Source organism: Oncorhynchus clarkii, chromosome 4 (genome assembly GCF_045791955.1).
Source record: "Oncorhynchus clarkii lewisi isolate Uvic-CL-2024 chromosome 4, UVic_Ocla_1.0, whole genome shotgun sequence".
In the NCBI taxonomy this organism is placed as follows: domain Eukaryota; kingdom Metazoa; phylum Chordata; class Actinopteri; order Salmoniformes; family Salmonidae; genus Oncorhynchus; species Oncorhynchus clarkii.
Genome location: NC_092150.1, coordinates 64,400,152 through 64,421,895, shown reverse-complemented (window position 1 = coordinate 64,421,895; position 21,744 = coordinate 64,400,152).

Sequence of the window (21,744 nt, the reverse complement as noted above, 5' to 3'; positions counted from 1 at the left end):
AAAAAGAAACCACCTATAGATTTTTTTGCATGGCTACAATATCAGACTGCATTTATGCATTTATATTGCACACTTCAAATCAAATGTATTTGTCACATACACATGGTTAGCAGATGTTAATGTGAGTGTAGTGAAATGCTTGTGCTTCTAGTTCTGACAATGCAATAATAACCAACGAGTAATCTAACCTAACAATTCCAAAACTACTACCTTATACACACAAGTGTAAAGGGATAAAGACTATGTACATAAAGATATATGAATGAGTGATGGTACAGAACGGCATACGTAAGATGCAGTAGATGGTATCGAGTACAGTATATACATATGAGATGAGTAATGTAGGGTATGTAAACAAAGTGGCATAGTTTAAAGTGGCTAGTGATACATGTATTACATACAGATGCAGTAGATGATATAGGGTACAGTATATACATATACATATGAGATGAGTAAGGTAGGGTATGTAAACATTATATTAAGTAGCATTGTTTAAAGTGGCTAGTGATATATTTTACATACATTTCCATCAATTCCCATTATTAAAGTGGCTGGAGTTGAGTCAGTGTGTTGGCAGCAGCCACTAAATGTTAGTGATGGCTGTTTAACAGTCTGATGGCCTTGAGATAGAAGCTGTTTTTCAGTCTCTCGGTCCCTGCTTTGATGCACCTGTACTGACCTCACCTTCTTGATGATAGTGGGGTGAACAGGCAGTGGCTCGGGTGGTTGTTGTCCTTGATGATCTTTATGGCCTTCCTGTGACATTGAATGGTGTAGGTGTCCTGGAGGGCAGGTAGTTTGCCCCCGGTGATGCGTTGTGCAGACCTCACTACCCTCTGGAGAGTCTTACGGTTGTTGCAGCTGCCGTACCAGGCGGTGATACAGCCCGACAGGATGCTCTCGATTGTGCATCTGTAGAAGTTTGTGAGTGCTTTTGGTGACAAGCCAAATTTCTTCAGCCTCCTGAGGTTGAAGAGGCGCTGCTGCGCCTTCTTCACGACGCTGTCTTGTGTGGGTGGACCAATTCAGTTTGTCCGTGATGTGTACGCCGAGGAACTTAAAACTTACTACCCTCTCCACTACTGTCCCATCGACTTCAGTGCATGAATCTGTCTCTTGACTATCAGTATGTGTAGCATTATTGGTTTTGAATTGTGGTGGCATCTGTGTCCCTCACCTTTGCAACCATGAAAAACTCTGTTTTTGTCTTTATTGAACTGTTTATCAATTACAAAACATAATACAAGTTATGTATACTGCAAAACGTTGTTTATGCATTGCTTGAAGTAGGTTACTTAAGGCAAGCAAATTGGCTTGTCCCAGTAGTGGCCCAGCAGAGTTGTTGTGACATGTTTTGGGGATTGAGAGATATCCATCCATTATTTTGAATGCTAAAAAGAAAGAAAAAAATGCAGTGGTGTAGTGGAAGGTGTACGCAAGTCTATGCCATATACCCACTTATTTTTCAGTGGGCATTGCGTTTACTCCTTAATCCCCACTGATACCAATCAAAATAGTGTAGTGGAGGTATAGGCTGTATCAATTAATAGAGCTGATGGAACAGATCGGAATGTTTAGCTTAATGTTGATAAACTATTATTTCTTCACATTTTAGGCACAATAATGCTAGGTTTCTGCACACTTGAATTAATGGGTAACTACTCTCAAAAATCAAATTTTCACCATGCTCAGATTTTTCCCAGACCTCAAAAGTAGTCTCCTGATGTGGTTTAAGCATTGTTATGGAATGAAAACCTGAAATAAATGGGGGAAATCTGTACATTTCTGACTCAGTTGATCTGTTTCAATAGTAGGCCTGACTGTGAAAGACCAATATGGGATTTATCGTTTAGGTCATTGAAAGTGTATGTCACTGTTTCTCATAGAATTTGATGCACAGGGCGCCTTGGGAAAAAAATGGCAAAACTTTGAGTATACCAACTTCTCCAGGCACCACTACACCACTGAACAAAAATAATTCATATATTGTATTGATCGATAAAAACCAAACATCTTTTGTATTTTTTTAACTGATATAATGTGTCTAAGTTTGTCATTGGTGTTACTGCCTTGAATTACAAACACAGACAAGGACCTTGAGCATTCGCTCCCGTGACAAGCTGTTATCCGGGGAGAGGTCTATATTAATGAAAATTATTGTCGTAAATTTGAGGAATTTGGTGTGTCTAAATCCAAAGTGTCATTGATGCTACTCAATTTAAATGAAGGTAAATTACTTTGGGAGAAATGATTAATCATATCACTTCAGTAGTCTGAGACCTTAGACCTTATATTTTGAGCATCTGTGGCCTCCATTTTTTTTTTTTATCTTAATTTACCGATGCGTCATTGTTGTTCTACTCCTTCTGGTGGCACAACTCATTAAACTCATTAAGCTGCCATATTAGTTGATTTAGAATGGGATGATGTGCCCTGATAAAAAAAAAATGTAAATGCCATGCCCAAATGCCATCGCAATTCACGAATGACCCTTACTGTATGTGTGCCTTCAGAAAGTGTTCATACTCCTTGACTTATTCAAAATGTTGTTGTGCTACAGCCTAAATTCAAAATGTATATAAAATAATAATAATAATCATCTCACTCATCTACAGACAATGCCCCATAATGACAAAGTGAAAACATGTTTTTAGAGTTTATACATGTATAGAGTATATTTTAGTGTATTTTCATATATACATGTTAAAATCATATTTGGCGGTGATTACATCTGTGAGTCTTTCTGGGTAAGTCTCTAAGAGCTTTGCACACCTGGATCATACAATATTTGCCCATTATTCATTTCAAAATTCTTCAAGCTCTGTCAAATTGGTTGTTGATCATTGCTTGACAACCATTTTCAAGTTTTGCCATAGATTTTCAAGCTGATTTAAGTCAAAACTGTAACTCGGCCACTCAGTAATATTCACTGTCTTCTTGGTAAGCAACTCCAGTGTAGATTTGACCTCGTGTTTTAGGTTATTGTCTTGCTGAAAGGTGAATTCATCTCCCTGTGTCTGGTGGAAAACAGGTTGAACCAGGTCTTCCTCTAGGATTCTGCCTGTGCTTAGCTCCATTCCACTTTTTTTTATCTTGAAAAACTTCCCAGTCCTTAACGATAACAAGCATACCCTTAATAACATGTTGCAGCCGCCACTATGCTTGACAATATGGAGAGTTGTACTCAGTAATGCATTGTATTGGATTTGCCCCATACATAACATTTTGTATTCAGGACAAAAACTGAATTGCTTTGCCATATTTTTTGTAGTATTACTTAGTGCCTTGTTGCAAACAGGATGCATGTTTTGGAATAGATTTATTCTGTACAGTCTTCCTTCTTTTCACTCTGTCAATTAGGTTAGTATTGTGGAGTAACTACAATGTTGTTGATCCATCCCGTTTTCTCCTATCACAGCCATTAAACTGTTTTATAGTCGCCGTTGGCCTCATGGTGAAATCCCTGAGCGGTTTCCTTCCTCTCCGGCAACTGAGTTAGGAAGAACGCATATTTCTTTGTAGTGACCGGTTGTATTGATACACTGTCCAACGTGCAATTAATAACTTCACCATGCTCAAAGGGATAGTCAATGTCTGCTTTTTTAAATGTTTACACATCTACCTTCTTTGCGAGGCATTGGAAAACCTACCTGGTTTTTGTGGTTGAATCTGTGTTTGAAATTCACTGCTTGACTGAGGGAACTTACAGATAATTATATATATAGGGTAAAGAGAGGGGGTAGTCATTAAAAAATCATGTTCAACTCTGTTATTGCTACTTATTATATGACGTGTTAAGCACATTTTTACTCCTGAACTTATTTAGACTTCCCATAACAAAGGGGTTGAATACTTATCGACTGAAGACATTTCAGTTTTTTATTTTAAATGAATTTGTAAACATTTCGAAAAACATAATTCCACTATGACATTATGGGGTATTGTGTTTAAGCCAGTGACAAATAAAAAAATTCAGGCAGTAACACAACAAAATGTGGAAAAAGTCAAGGTGTGTGAATACTTCCTGCATGCACTGTACAATGATGCCAGTAGTCCGTCACCTAATGACTCTATTGATTCGTTTTGGAACAAACAACAGTCCCTAGAAAAAAGTTTAGCCCTGCTTTGACATGTCTTTCACTCGCAATCAGGAGATTGCCTAACCCCTACTTTTGTCCCGATTGGTTGATTGTCAGTAAAGCTACAGTACTGCTGCTATATGATGACATATTGACGCATTCACAAGACTATTTGTCTTTGCTGCAATTCAAAAGAAAATTGAAAGGAAAATACATGTTTGCTTTGATGTTAGATGCTTGTTGCAGTAATCTGCTGACAACCAATCATCCTGGGTATTATTTTCTATTTAATTTCAATGCAATCTAACGTCCATATTTGTATATTTTGTGGAAAGGTCCCGTGTTTGATTGACACATCGAGAGTTTTGAGATGCAAAGTGGCTACTAGTGTTGGTCGTGTACCCATGTAAGCTTTGCACCCAATCAAATGTTAAGTAGGCCATGTCACCCAGCTGTGTTATTCCTCCTTGCTCCCTCTCTAGCCATAGTCCAAATATAACCACTATTGAATCTGATTCAAACACAATCGCCGCCTTGTCCCCGAGGGGGACTCATTTGTGTGGAGCTGAAGAGAGAGAGAGAGAGAGAGAGAGAGAGAGAGAGTGAGGCTGGATGTATGCTATGAAAATGGTCACTAATTGGACTGGAGTTTAAACTCCCTCACAATCCATTTTGTTGCTCCCTGACAGAAATCAAACTTACTTTGAAATGTTTTAATAAGACTAAGAAAATATGCTAATCCGTAGGCCTACTGGACTGTTTGCATTGCATGCAGTGAGGCTCAGACAAAAAATGTGCCAGTGGTAGCATGGTAGCAACACAACATGGTAGCAACACAACATGGTAGCAGCACAAAACATGGTACAAACATTATTGGGCAGAGAAAACAGCACAAAGGGCAAGAAGGTAGAGACAACAATACATCACACAAAGCAGCCACAACTGTCAGTAAGAGTGTCCATGTTTGAGTCATTGAATGAAGAGATTGAGATCAAACTGTCCAGTTTGAGTGTTTGTTGCAGGTCGTTCCAGTCATTAGCTGCAGCGAACTGAAAAGACGAGCGACCCAGGGATGTGTGTGTTTTCGGGACCTTTAACAGAATGTGACTGGCAGAACGAGTGTTGTATGTGGAGGATGGGGGCTGCAGTAGATATATCAGATAGGCGGAAGTGAGGCCTAAGAGGATTTTATAAATAAGCATCAACCAGTGGGTCTTGCGACAGGTATACAGAGATTACCAGTTTACAGAGGAGTATAGAGTGCAGTGATGTGTCCTATAAGGAGCATTGGTGGCAAATCTGATGGCCGAATGGTAAAGAACATCTAGCCGCTCGAGAGCACCCTTACCTGCCGATCTATAAATGATGTCTCCGTAATCTAGCATGGGTAGGATGGTCATCTGAATCAGGGTTAGTTTGGCAGCTGGGGTGAAAGAGGAGCGATTACGATAGAGGAAACCAAGTCTAGATTTAACTTTAGCCTGCAGCTTTGATATGTGCTGAGAGAAGGAAAGTGTACCGTCTAGCCATACTCCCAAGTACTTGTATCAGGTACCTCATGTTCTGAAAATAAAAGAGAGCCGCACACTCTTGGAGCTCAGATGCAAAAATTTAATACCAACGTTTCGACAGCCAAGCTGTCTTCATCAGGGTATAATCACAAACACTGCGGGATGAGTCGTTTATATAGTGTCAAAAGACACAGGTGTCTGTAATCATGGCCAGGAGTGGCCTAATATCATTGGTTAATAATCAAATATTAAAATGTCATACAAAGAACAGCATACAAACAAATGGATAGCATACGATCATAGATTAATTTCACTATACAAGTTTACACACAATTACAGTGGCAAAGTCACAATAATCACAAGAATGGCTTCAGATCAAAGTCTACGTTGAGACCGAAGGGCGCAAGGGTCTTTAAATTAAAGATCCAGGCAGCCTCTCGTTTTAACAATAAATTATCAAGGTCACCTCATGTTCTGAACCCTCAGACGTAGTAATCACACCTGTGGGGAAAGGGGCATTCTTCTTACCAAATCACATTACCTTTATTTTGGAGGTGTTCAGAACAAGGTTAAGGGTAGAGAACTTGTTGGACACTAAGAAAGCTTTGTTGTAGAGCATTCTGGAGGAAGGGAGCATTCATTATAACATAACAGGCAGAGCAGAAATGATAATATCAAAGTACACAAAGGACTGTGAGGTCCGTAATCTAATTCTACATCAGAGGCTTCCAGGCATCTTTTTCTCTGCTTCAGCAAGCACCTACTGTTATCATTGTAATTTCCCGCCAATGGACTTAACAGGGTTTCATGTTGAGGAGAAATGGAGGCTGGAAAGTATTTTCCTGAAAGGAAGTGCAGTATATAAACACTGATAACTGTAGTAGTTACATTTCAGAGTTGTTGTTAACATCAACTCTGTTTTCTAAAGGGGTTTATTTTGACCATTTATGCTATCGTGTTGCATGGGATATATTGTACAGATTGTGCTGTATGAGTTATGTCATGTTATGTTCAAGTTCAGAAAGTATGACTAGGTCTACACATTCATAAAGGAGTGTATCAGTATGATGGTATATTTCATACAGCATACCCTTTATTGCACAGTGTGACTCATTATTCCCTGGATATGGTTGATTCTATAGAAGTGGTGCAATTTGCAGTCCCATCCCCCAAAAACGGTTTAAAGAAAACCGTTAAGTCTCCTCCCAAACTTAGGACATTTATTTAAATCATGATATGTTCTCATTCAAGCCAAGGCAATAACAAACACTCCAAAACATCATGTTTGAAAATAACACTTTTTAACACTATTATTTCAAAATAAGTTGTTTTAAAGATACTGATCTAAATAGTAGCTTAGTATATTTCTGAACATCATTCTCTAAAAAAATGCGGACCCACTTTTTGAAACACACACATTAAAAGACTGTAGAATGAATGTGCCTTAAGCCACACCCCTACAAATATCACCAGGTGATGGGATTGCACCCATCTCCAGCAAGGCCATAAGGTGAGGTGTCTGTCTGCAAATATTTTGGAGAAAATATTATGAGCAAGTTGGTAAATCTTCATGTATGTGTCACTACCGAACACCTAATCTATCCAGAAATATGTAAAGTACGCCATTGAGGCTATCTCCATGCGGGTAGTGGACAAGTGCACACATCAGGAAAATAGTGTAGAGATGCATAGCCAGCAGGTGATCTCCAATCATTTCGGTCGTAATCTTCCTCACACACATTTCCCCCAATGTAAAAAACGATTGAAAACAGTATCTGATTAGGCTACGTGTTTAAAATGACATAGCAAAAGCAAAAGACTGAACTTGCTGACCTAGTCGCCAATCTCTTCTTTGTTTACTATCCTGTTAGGACTGGACCAGTCCCAGAATAATCTGTGTGTCTTTACAGACACTATCAGACTAGCTTCCCCATCGCTCAAATCCCTCTCATTCCCCACTCCTGCTGGAATATCAGCGGCAGGCTTTCAGTCAGGAGCTTCACGAAGGGAAGCATGCACCACATGTCACCCGCTCAACACCTGCAGCAACAACCCACCTGCCGAGCTCAGAGCTTTGCTACAGGTAATTCATCATGGTTTATACACTGTGATCATATTACATTTTCACTTCACACATCATTATGAGGGCTTGTAATGAGTGTCGCCTAGAGAAACGTTTTTTGAGGCAGAACTAGTTCCCATGTTAATAGAAAATTGCATACGAAGGTTTTACATGGAACAGGAGGCACAGCAGGTAAATTGAACATGCTTGGCTTGCCTTTTGATGGATTTGAGGATGCAGTTCGGAGGTCAAAGATGATTGTTTACTAATTGTATAGAAATTGGAAGAGTAATGCAGTAGTAATTTCAGAAGGCTACCAGGCTCAGGCCCTCATCAAAATTAAAGAGCTCTGATCGCTAAAATCAATCTACTCGATCTTTACGGTTATCTAGACTTCCTATAACGGGACAGGAAGTTCCAAGAAAGACAATCACCTGCCTGAATTAGAATGCAAAAGTACATTGTTATTTTGTCTTGAGTATACGAACACGGGACTATTTTGTGTGAGCTAAAACAAAATAAAAATGATGAACTAAAATGAACTACCTTTATGAATAAGACTAACATAGCTACCAGCCTCAAGCAACTGGCCATGTTTACTCAAGTGGACTTTTGCTCCATCACATTGCTTTTAGCTCCATGAATTACGCATCCAAGCTCCTCTAGCTGCAGGCTTGACCATTCATGTGGCAGAATCAAGGGTTCTGTGAGAAGACCGCTGTGTAATTTCTGACTGATGTACATGAAATAGTAATTACCCATCGCAATACCCCATTGCTTTTATGCTGTGGTGTTTCAGTGGGAACTTCAGTTTCTTCAAAGCAAGTGTTTCTCCATAGCAACCAGTCGCACAAAGGCAGTATTTCTTCATCGCAATATTGCTCAATGAGGTAGAATCAGCAGAGGCATCTTAATCAGCACCTTTACCACAAATGTCTGTGTGTTTCTACCTATTTACTTACATTGACCTATATACAGTGCCTTGCGAAAGTATTTGGCCCCCTTGAACTTTGCTACCTTTTGCCACATTTCAGGCTTCAAACATAAAGATATAAAACTGTATTTTTTTGTGAAGAATCAACAACAAGTGGGACACAATCATGAAGTGGAACGACAATTATTGGATGTTTCAAACTTTTTTAACAAATCAAAAACTGAAAAATTGGGCGTGCAAAATTATTCAGCCCCTTTACTTTCAGTGCAGCAAACTCTCTCCAGAAGTTCAGTGAGGATCTCTGAATGATCCAATGTTGACCTAAATGACTAATGATGATAAATACAATCCACCTGTGTGTAATCAAGTCTCCGTATAAATGCACCTGCACTGTGATAGTCTCAGAGGTCCGTTAAAAGCGCAGAGAGCATCATGAAGAACAAGGAACACACCAGGCAGGTCCGAGATACTGTTGTGAAGAAGTTTAAAGCCGGATTTGGATACAAAAAGATTTCCCAAGCTTTAAACATCCCAAGGAGCACTGTGCAAGCAATAATATTGAAATGGAAGGAGTATCAGACCACTGCAAATCTACCAAGACCTGGCCGTCCCTCTAAACTTTCAGCTCATACAAGGAGAAGACTGATCAGAGATGCAGACAAGAGGCCCATGATCACTCTGGATGAACTGCAGAGATCTACAGCTGAGGTGGGAGACTCTGTCCATAGGGCAACAATCAGTCGTATATTGCACAAATCTGGCCTTTATGGAAGAGTGGCAAGAAGAAAGCCATTTCTTAAAGATATCCATAAAAAGTGTTGTTTAAAGTTTGCCACAAGCCACCTGGGAGACACACCAAACATGTGGAAGAAGGTGCTCTGGTCAGATGAAACCAAAATTGAACTTTTTGGCAACAATGCAAAACGTTATGTTTGGCGTAAAAGCAACACAGCTGAACACACCATCCCCACTGTCAAACATGGTGGTGGCAGCATCATGGTTTGGGCCTGCTTTTCTTCAGCAGGGACAGGGAAGATGGTTAAAATTGATGGAAAGATGGATAGAGCCAAAAACAGGACCATTCTGGAAGAAAACCTGATGGAGTCTGCAAAAGACCTGAGACTGGGACGGAGATTTGTCTTCCAACAAGACAATGATCCAAAACATAAAGCAAAATCTACAATGGAATGGTTCAAAAATAAACATATCCAGGTGTTAGAATGGCCAAGTCAAAGTCCAGACCTGAATCCAATCGAGAATCTGTGGAAAGAACTGAAAAGTGCTGTTCACAAATGCTCTCCATCCAACCTCACTGAGCTCGAGCTGTTTTGCAAGGAGGAATGGGAAAAAATGTCAGTCTCTCGATGTGCAAACCTGATAGAGACATACCCCAAGCGACTTACAGCTGTAATCGCAGCAAAAGGTGGCGCTACAAAGTATTAACTTAAAGGGGCTGAATAATTTTGCACGCCCAATTTTTCAGTTTTTGATTTGTTAAAGTTTGAAATATCCAATAAATGTCGTTCCACTTCATGATTGTGTCCCACTTGTTGTTGATTCTTCACAAAAAAATACAGTTTTATATCTTTATGTTTGAAGCCTGAAATGTGGCAAAAGGTCGCAAAGTTCAAGGGGGCCGAATACTTTCGCAAGGCACTGTATGTTGACAAGAGGCGAAATTGTGTAAATTCATTTCATGAATACTATATTCAAACTGAACTGATCTGGAAAATCCTGTAGTGGAACTAATGTTGGCATGACGTTAGCCAGAGAGAACCAGATGTTTCCGCAGTAACATATTCTGGTATTACGGAGAAGATCATCGGAAATCCTATCAGTGCATTTTCACCTCTTCAGAGGACAGTTATTGATTAGCATAATGCATTCTGTTTCCCATGTTGAGCAGCATGTTGGAACCCTCTGGAACAGCCTTTGTAACCTAAAGGCCACGAAGCCCAAGACAAGTGTTTTGAGTTCTAATTCGGCTGGTCTGAAGTGTTTGTTATTGTAACCTTCAAGAAACCTCAGGGAGCAGAGTGAAATCATTCTATGATCGATCGCAAAATGTTGCCACTCAAAGAGCTTATGCTGTTTGTTTTGCCTGATTGAAAATAGCCATAGGTACCACATCAATGGTTGCAAAGCTACCTGTAATTTAACAAAGTTATTGGAATTTTCGGTAATTAACAGAATCTATGGTAACTTTGGTCATTTATACTTGAATAACTTTTTTAAAATTATTCATTCGTATACAGTATTCGTATACAATTGTTTATATGTCCATATTGTCCACGAGTTTCTAGTGGATATACCATATGATTCAAGAGAAAATAGTCTAATTAACTCTACAACTCTTCCAACTATTGACTTTTTTTCACAGTTTGATGCCAAAACATTAACAATAAATACATATTAAAATAGTAAAATAATTCATATTTGTGAAAAATATATTAAGTCTATTTCATGCTGAAACAATCATATTAAACAAAAATATTATTCACTAAGTTGGTTTATATTTTAGATAATGTTTTACAGCTTTGTCATTCAATTTGTTATTTTAAAATAATCATATTTGATTATTTTTATATATTTTACATGTCATAAGGCCACACAGAGGGTTAGAAATAACTACAGACACCTGTGATAATCTGAAGTACCCATAAACTGTAATTTTATTAAATGCCCCAAAAACATTATACGTTTCTAGTAATATACCCTCCCATTGCAACGCTAACCACCCAAGTCACTGCCTTCTAAAGCCCCAATCCACCCAAACCTGATCCAAACCTCCTTTCCAAACCCTGAAATGAAGCCTAATCCTAGCCCCGTGCTCAGTCATTCTTTGCCAACCTATACAAACAAGTCCTCTCCTGCACCATTTTTGACTTTGAGGACTGAATTATTGGCTCATTGGACCGGGGACAACATAGTGGCATGTTGCTACCCTCCTGAGCGAGTGTAGCGGCTCCTGTTGTGGCTCCTACCTTCTGTGGAGATGTCACTTTGTTTTATCCAGGAGCCGCAGCCTCCCATGTGTCTGTGTGGCTCCTGAGACTGGGTGATTATTCATCATGATGCAACAAAATTAACTTCAGTGTGATGAGTAGAGCAGTGTAACGTTACTAAACGCACTGCCATTTCATTTGGATAGATAGGGGAACCAGAATGAATAACAATCAGGACAGGTGTAAACGGGAGGGTTTATGCATACAGTGAGGCAGCCAGAGCCAGCATCAATCATACAGTGAGGCAGCCAGAGCCAGCGTGAATCATGCAGTGAGGCAGCCAGAGCCAGCATCAATCATACAGTGAGGCAGCCAGAGCCAGCGTGAATCATACAGTGAGGCAGCCAGAGCCAGCGTGAATCATACAGTGAGGCAGCCAGAGCCAGCGTGAATCATACAGTGAGGCAGCCAGAGCCAGCGTGAATCAATACATTTGCTATTTTCGCAATGGGCACAGTAACTGGCAGTGGCGCAAAAGCGCTGGGTTTTGATGATAAACAAGGTGTGGGTGTGTCGAGGCTTGACACCGCACTGACCAATCAGAATGTGCTCCATGGCTAAGTATGTGGTTACTTCAAATTGTGTATTTATGGTATTTTATTTATTGCATTGTCATCAACTTTAATTTGAATGGTAGTCCACATTGTTCTAATTGCATTGCCTCAATATGGAAATACATAGGTTATAGAATTCACACTGATATAGGGTCTAGGCCTACTGTAAATTGCAGTCTGGACATGGGCTTGCCAAACGTAGTCAATAAGCAAGACTAAATTCACTATTCTATTGATAAGGCTTAAAAATATGGTGTCTAATTCGAATCAAATTGAAATAAAAACCAAACAACAAAGTTGTTTTTAAATATGTTATGTCTAGATAAAGTTACAGGCACCATAATCACTCCCCATGGGCAGTTTAATACAGACATGGCAACTTACTATGGAGGGTTTTACAGGAGCTGGACAAAGATGCAATATAAAGATAAAGGCGGAATGTCCACTCACCGTTATACTGCTCCCGAATATAATGTTTTGTAAACATCATGGAACCTCTTACAGATGACATTCGCACTTCTCAGAAATAGCAGACGAAATGGAATTGCATTCTAGGCATGTTCTCAACATAAACCCATGGACGGTGAATCTTTCTAATAAGTTTGGTTTTTAATCAAATTAAAAGTAAAACAATTCATCTGTTGTTTAAAAAAAACAACAGTATTTCTAGAAGCATGATATCATCATAAACCGCATCCCTCGTTCCATGAGCATAAGGCAATGTGTGCACACATAGGCCCAAGGGCTCTTTGACAGGAGGCATGGATGCTTGTTCTATTAATTGAAGAAAGTTTATTAAATAGTACAGTAAGACTGCAATAGATCTAGTTATAACAAACAGGTAGCCAATAAAACATTGTATTGGCTTCAACATGAAAATATTAGTCTACACACAATGCATTTGCATTTCGAAAAATGCACTGCATGTTCGAGCCATGGACAATTTGACATTGCCCAAATGTTATAGTAAGATTAGCCTACCATCGCCGTTGATATGGCCAGTTAGTGACTGCCACGTGAAAGGTAAAGAATCTAACTGGCAAATAGCCTTCAAGCCAGCACCAAGGACAGCGATCGGAATTCCCGCCATTTGACTGTCCAAATGTGAAAGGTGCCATTTTTTACACAATTATTAAGAAAAAACTACAAACAGTCTATTGTAATAACTTGCTGTTCCTAAACAGACTTCCTACAGTCACTGACAACTTTTATTCAATGGGCATTGCACATAGGTCTAACGAGTTCAAACATTTCACAGAAGCTGCATGGACAAAATATAAAGAAACAACTGGAATGTCTGACTGTTTTGCTTCTCGTGATATTTGAATAAAACATTGGTTATAGGCTACTGATTAGGCCAGTAGCTCCGAACCAGGGGTACTAGGACCCTGGGGGGTACTTGGCTTATCCACAGGGTGTACTCGAAGACTCATAAGACCATAGGCCTACTGGTAAAATGCAGATAAGGGGGTACTTCAGGGGTACTCGGGCCAGAGTAAAATTCAGTTGGAGGTACAGTAACCGAAAAGTGTTGGGAACCACTTGATTAGGCTACTGTGTGCTGCTGCTGGCAAAATCGATGTCACAACCAATTGCGTTACCGCTAAAACCAGTTTTTGGTGAGTCTTAAATATTACCTGTAGCGCTGCTTGAAATTTGGACATTGGCACACTTTTTTAAGGACACACCTCAAATATTTCCATCCCTTCCACCTCAGCGCAAGTGAGCTGATATAAGACAAGTACATTACCAACCCTGGTGCCAGAGTTGGAAAATAGCAGAGCGCTGACTTTTTACAAGTTGAAATTGCCAACCAGCGTGCATTTTAAACTAGTGCCGCCTTAATGCCAGCCGACAATAGAGCCCGATGTTTCATTCAAGGATGTAGCGGTGAAAAGCAATTTGGCCAACCAAGATTACTATTCCCGTGTACACATACACTACCCTAAAAAGTATAAGCATAGTCCATGACGAGTTTGGAAACCATAACAATGTATTATGTACAGTTGGAATGACCTTAGGAATTACAAAACCTTGCTGTCCACACAGTGCAGCAGTGAGTCAGAGATTATGCTACCTTGTCGTTGGGAGGCCATGGTCCTCTGATCACTGTGAGGGATGCTACTATGTAACCACCACAAAACTATACGCATATGCTTAAAGGCTGGCTACATATTCAGGCTGCTTTAGAAAATAAGCCAATGTATTATGAAGTCATGTATTATTATTTTTTTGTTATTGATCTACTGCTTCGCTGGAAATACCGTTCCACCTTTTTGCCAACATGTTGCTCATCAGTCATCGCCCTCGAATATTCATTAATCGAACACTTTCGCCCCCTCTACTCTCCCTGTTGCAGACAAAACCAAACAAACTGAACTAGATCTCTGGCCTCTCAATTGAGAAGAGGCAAATATCAATACCACGATTTGGCGCAGTTTGGAGATGAAAACATCCTTGTTTCTCTTTTGGCCTTATCATTGATTTCTGTGGGGAGACGAAAGACTCAACAAAAAGTAACCGTCTGTCTGTATTATTACGTCTGAATTCCTGTTTAGTACCACTATAACAGTCTCACTGACTAGAAGTAAACAACCATATTTATCTTTAAAGACTTTTCATTAGGCATAACGAAACACCAAGGTTTTCAGGCAAGCTGCTTCTCTTGGAGATACTGCGTTGTCAAGGTGATGTGAGAAGCATCTCTCCTTGAACAGCGGGGTCAGTAATCTCCAATCTGTGTGTCACATGTAATAATAACAGATGCAGTCACTCTGGGGCTCTCTCATGACTTTGAGATTACATTTTCTTACCCCACCCGTGACCGGGACGCCCCTCCACCCAACCAGGCAGCATTGCGAATCCCATGTCCAGCTCAGCTACTCCGTGGTGGAGGAAAAATCACTGACCCCTCCCTTCCACTGGAACCCCTGGCCTCTTTCTTAGGAGGGTTTAGACAGAGGGGTGACGGAGTCGGGCCACCTGAGGGTCTTGAAGCGTTAATTAATGATAATTAGCATCGCCAACGAGCAGCACTTAGCTGGGGCCCGTGTTCAGAGGTTGAGAGAGGAACGTGTAATTATGCTCGCACAAGACTGCCATTAGCATGTGCTCTCCCGCTTCACATACCGTTTGATTCTCTCACTCGTGTGACATGTCAAATGTTCTCAGCAGCACTGTGTGACGATGAATACGCTTCACTGCCGGCTGTACCATAAACGTGGGCTGATACCTGTGACCTCTCAATATGCAAAGGATTTAGCTGGAGTTTTTAGTCCCTGTCACGTCTGAAATGTATTTTTAGCACAAGTTGGTTTCGAGAACTTATTAGTAATTCACCAGTTTGGTTCTTTGACCCCAGATTGAATGAAAATGTATTAAATGCCATGTTAAATATGCTCTTCAATAAGAGCCAGAGATTCCACTCCATCTGAGGTCATAAGCACTTCATCATAACAATGGCTCTCTCGTTTCTGGAAAAATAAACAGGAGGGAATGAATAGAAAGCCACGATGTTGAATTGTCGGGCTGATGTGTTGCATCAGTTTTATATGACTCCTCTGAAGGACTAATGAAGATGAAATGGTTTTTGTGACAGTTCACAACCCCAAAGCTTCAGGTGAAATCAAAATGCTTCCATCACATGTTCATGAAATCCAATTTTATTGGTTACATACACATATTTAGCGGATGCTATTGCGGGTGGGTATAGCAAAATGCTTGTGTGCCTAGCTCCAAAAGTGCAGTAGTATCTAACAATTCACAACAATACACAGATCTAAAAGTAAAAGAATGGAATTAAGAAATATATAAATATTAGGATGAGCAATGTCAGAATGGCATTGACTAAAATACAGTAGAATACAACTGCACCACCCTCTGGAGAGCCCTGTGGTTGCGGGCGATGCAGTTGCTGTATCAGGCGGTGGGTGATACAGTCCAACAGGATCCTCTCAATTGCGCATCTGTAAAAGTTTGTGAGGGTCTTCGGGGCGAATCTGAATTTCTTCAGCCTCCTGAGCTTGAAGACGCGCTGTTGACTATTTCAGATTGTCAGTGGTGTATGCAGAGGAACTTGGAGCTTTTCACCTTCTCCACTGCGGTCCTGTCAATGTGCATAGGGGAATGCTCCCTGTGCTGTCTCCTAAAGTCCACTATAAGCTCCTTAAGTTTGTTGACATTGAGGGAGAGGTTATTTTCCTGACACCACTCCGCCAGGGCCCTCACCTCCTCCCTGTAGGCTTTCTCATCATTGTTGGTAATCAGTCCTACTACTGTTGTGTTGTTTGCAAACTTGATGATTGTGTTGGAGGCTTGCATGGCCACGCAGTCATGGGGGAACAGGGAGTACAGGAGGGGGCTGAGCACTCACCCTTGTAGGTCCCCTGTGTTGAGGATCAGCGCAGTGGAGATGTTGTTTCTTACCTTCACCACCTGGGTTTCCAGTCAGGAAGTCCAGGAACCAATTGCAAAGGGTGGGGTTGAGACCCAGGGCCTCAATCTTAATGATGAGCTTGGAGGGTACTAGGGTGTTGAATGCTGAGCTATAGTCAATGAAAAGCATTCTTACATAGGTATTCCTCTTGTCCAGATGGGATTGCCTTGCGGAGGGAATAACTACATTGTTTGTATTTGGCCATATTCCCAGTCACCTTTCCATGGTTAAATGTGGTGGTTCACTTTCAGTTTTGCGCGAATGCCGCCATCTATCCACAGTTTCTGGTTAGGGTTATTTTTAATAGTCACAGTAGGTACAACAACTTCTATGCACTTCCATATAAACACCATGGGACCACACATCTGTCATAGTGCTCAGGAAGAAGACACTCTCTGTCTCCTAGAGATGAATGTGCGAAAAGTGCAAATCAATCCCAGGACAACTGCAAAGTACCTTGTGAAGATGCTGGAGGAAACAGGTACACAAGTATCTATTTCCACAGTAAAACGAGTCCTATATCGACATAACCCGAAAGGCCGCTCAGCATGGAAGAAGCCACTGCTCCAAAACTGCCATAAAAAGCCAGATTACGGTTTGCAACTGCACATGGGACAAATATCGTACTTTTTGGAGAAATGTCCTCTGGTCTGATGAAACAAAAATAGAACTGTTTGGCCATAATGACCATCATTATGTTTGGAGGGAAAAGGGGGAGGCTTGCAAGCCGAAGAACACCATCCCAACCTTGACGCACAGGGGGGTGCTTTGCTGTAGGAGGGACTGGTGCACTTCACAAATAGATGGCATCATGAGGGAGGAACATTATGTGGATATATTAAAGCAACATCTCAAGACATCAGTCAGGAAGTTAAAGCTTGGTCACAAATGGGTCTTCCAAATGGACAATGACCCCAAGCATACTTCCAAAGTTGTGTCAAAATGGCTTAAGGACAACAAAGTCAATGTATTGGAGTGGCCATCACAAAGCCCTGACCTCAATCCCATAGAACATTTGTGGGCAGAACTGAAAAGGTGTGTGGGAGCATGCCTGACTCAGTTACACCAGCTCTGTCAGGAGGAATTCACCCAACTTATTGTGGGAAGCTTGTGGAAGGCTACCCGAAACGTTTGACCCAAGTTAAACAATGCTACCAAGTACTAATTGAGTGTAGTAAACTTCTGACCCACTGGGAATGTGATCAAAGAAATACAAGTTGAAATAATTCATTCTCTCTACTATTATTCTGACATTTCACATTCTTAAAATAAAGTGGTGATCCTAACTGACATAAAACAGGGAATTTTTACCAGGATTAAATGTCAGGAATTGTGAAAAACTGAGTTTAAATGTTTTTGGCTAAGGTGTATGTAAACTTCCGACTTCAACTGTATGGTTTACAGTTTACTTAACGTCCAGTGAAGTTCCTTGAGGGCCGTCGTGGTATCGGCTCTAGGGGGGATATACAATGCTGTGACAATAACCGAGGAGAATTCCCTTGGGAGATAATACGTTCGGCATTTGATTGTGAGGGATTCTAGGTCAGGTGAACAAAAGACCTTCAGTTTCGGTACGTTGTTATAATTACACCATGAGCTGTTAATCATGAAATGTACACCCCCAACCTTCTTCTTCCCGGAGAGATGTTTATTCCTGACAGCGCGGCACACAAAGAATCCAGGTGGCTGTACCGACTCCGACAGCATATCCAGAGAGAGCCATGTTACAATCCCTGATGTGTCTCTGGAAAGCAACTCTTGCCCTAATTTTGTCTAACTTGTTATCTAGAGTCTGGACATTAGCGAGTAATTTACTCGGAAGCAGTGGGTGGTGTGCGCACCTCCGAAGTCTGACCAGAAGACCGCTCCGTCTACCTCTTCTCTGGCGGCATTGTTTTGGGTCAGCCTCTGGAATCAGTTCAAATGTCCTGAGTGGTTCGGACAAAGGATCCGCTTCGGGAAAGTCATATTCTTGGTCATTGTGCTGGTAAGTTGACGTCGCTCTCATATCCAATAGTTCTTCCCTGCTGTATGTAATAATACATAACACAAAATCCTGCAACGTTTCCTAAGGACTAGAAGCGAGGCAGCCCTCTCTGTCGGCACCATTTTTTAATTTATGAGTTTATGAGGAAAATTCTAACCAAACCTGACATCCTTTGTTACATTATTCCAATGAGATTATTAGACGACTACATTAATCCAAAGCAAATCACTTTACAGTATATTGGCCTGTCATATTGTTCTCTAAAGCCAGATAGTATAGTCAGGTATAGATCTCCTCTGACATTTTAAGTCATAGTAGCCAGCGTAATAGAATCAGCTCATCTCATCAACATTTGTTGGGTTTAGCAGAGAGTACATTGGCATTACTCACCATGATCCTAGATAAGGACAAGACAACAGGACTGTTTGATATTTCAGACTGTAGACGAGATGCTTACAAATGAAACAGCCAATACAGACCAGCAGTGTACTTTGTGGTTTTCAATCCACTTTTTCAAGGTCAAAATGAGGCCCTTTGCATCATGCTGGGATCTAGCTATGGAATGACCCTTTTATAGGCTCCCTGTTGTACTCTGAAAAGCAAATCTCATTGATGAATTTGGAGGATTAACATATTGTCTGTGTTGGGATACTTGGTGAATAAAACTGCAGTACTCATTACATTAGGCCTACAGTACCTTCCCAGGACTGGATTAGTAACTGTGACTGAAAAGAAGCCGGTGTAGGAGTGTCTCTTAAGAGTTATTTAGCAGGTCAGTGTGTTGGTGCAGTATTAATCAATGATTATTCACTTATCTTTCCTACATTTGTATCCACACACAAGCTCTGCACTGCTCTCTCACAACTGTACCGCTCTCCCTGTACCAGCACCGTTTTACAGTTTTTGTAGCTATATGAGTATGCAGCTATTCACAGTAGCTTTTTGATAGACGTCATGTCAACGCATTCTTTATGATGTCCAATAAACTGTAAGAGTAGAAACTCTACATACAGTGGGGCAAAAAAGTATTTAGTCAGCCACCAATTGGGCAAGTTCTCCCACTTAAAATGATGAGAGGCCTGTAATTTTCATCAAAAAGCCTTTTTAAACCTCAAATACACTACACGTTTTACATGTCCTGGTGGACATGTAAATCATGTGATCAAATTAAGTTCATACATCTGTATGTCAAACATTATATTGTAGTGTATTTGATTTGCCCAAAACAAAAAATGTATCAATCCCTACAAAAATTTCTGCAGGATTCTTCCTGCTGTAGCAAACTTGTTCAAATTAATATCCTACATCAATTATGTCAAGTTTCAGCCATTTGATCCATCTTTGAGTGAAATAAAGCAAGACCTCCATTGAGGCTCAACAAAGTTAATGTGGCAATCACAATAATTTTACTGCTGCATTCAATTATTTTGGAGAATCATCTCTCATTATGTCTGGAGTGCAACTGTAATGTATTGTGGCTCTGAATTGTTTCCAGGAAGACGTTTACCTGCATTGACTGCTAAAATTGTATGTCAACAGCGATCATTTGGATACTACCGGAAAGAAAATATGAAACACTTGATTTGCGTACAGTGTGAAGAAGAGGAACTGCCATGGGCTGTACTGTACAGTGGCAAGAAAAAGTATGTGAACCCTTTGAAAGGACCTGGATTTCTGCATAAAATTTGATCTGATCTTCATCTAAGTCACAACAATAGACAAACTCAGTGTGCTTACAATAAACAAATTATTGTATTTTTCTTGTCTATATTGAATACATCATTTAAACATTCACAGTGTAGGTTGGCAAAAGTATGCGAACACCTAAGCTAATGACTTCTCCAAAAGCTAATTGGAGTCAGGAGTCAACTAACCTGGAGTCCAATCAATGAGACGAGATTGGAGATTTTGGTTAGAGCTGCTCTGCCCCATAAAAAACTCACAACATTTGAGTTTGCTATTCACAAGAAGCATTGCCTGATGTGAACCATGCCTTGAACAAAAGAGATCTCAGAAGACCAAAGATTAAGAATTGTTGCCTTGCATAAAGCTGGAAAGTACAAAAATATCTCTAAAAGCCTTGATGTTCATCAGTTCACCGTAAGACAAATTGTCTATAAATTAAGAAATTTCAGCACTGTTCCTACTCTCCCTAGGAGTGGCCGTCCTGCAAACATGACTGCAAGAGTACAGTGCAGAATGCTCAATGAGGTTAAGAAGAGTCCTAGAGTGTCAGCTAAAGACTTACAGAAATCTCTGGAACATGCTAACATTTCTGTTGACGAGTCTACAATATGTAAAACACTAAACAAGAATGGTGTTCATGGGAGGACACCATGGAAGAAGCCACTGCTGTCCCCAAAAACATTTCTGCACGTCGAAAGAGCACCTGGATGTTCCACAGCGCTACTGGCAAAATATTCTGTGGACAGATGAAACTAAAGTTGCGTTGTTTAGAAGGAACACACAACACTATGTGTGGAGAGAAAAAAAGGCCCAGCACACCAACATCTAAACCTCATCCTAACTGTAAACTATGGTGGAGGGAGCGTCATGGTTTGGGGCTGCCTCAGGGCTTGGACAGCTTGCTATCATCGACCGAAAAATGAATTCCCAAGTTTATCAAGACATTTTGCAGGAGAATGAAAGGCTATCTGTTCGTCAATTGAAGCTCAGCAGAAGTTAGGTGATGCAACAGGACAACGACCCAAAACACAGACGTAAATCGACAACAGAATGACTTCAACAGAAGAAAATACGCCTTCTGGAGTGGCCCAGTCTGTTTGTTTGTGATTATACCCTGATGAAGACAGCTTGGCTGTCGAAACGTTGGTATTACATTTTTGCATCTGAGCTCCTAGAGTGTGCGGCTCTCTTTTATTTTCAAGTTTCTATTCCGCTAGCCAGCACCTCGTCTTAATAGGTGTGCGTTCTCTTTTTCTTATAGATCCTGACCTCAACCCAATTGAGATGCTGTGACATGACCTTGATAGCGGTTCACACCAGACATCCCAAGAATATTGTGGAACTGAAACAGTTTTGTAAAGAGGAATGGTCCAAAATTCCTCCTGACCGTTGTGCAGGTCTGATCCGTAACTACAGAAAACGTTTGGTTGAGGTTATTGCTGCCAACGGAGGGTCAACCTGTTATTAAATCCAAGGGTTCACCTACTTTTT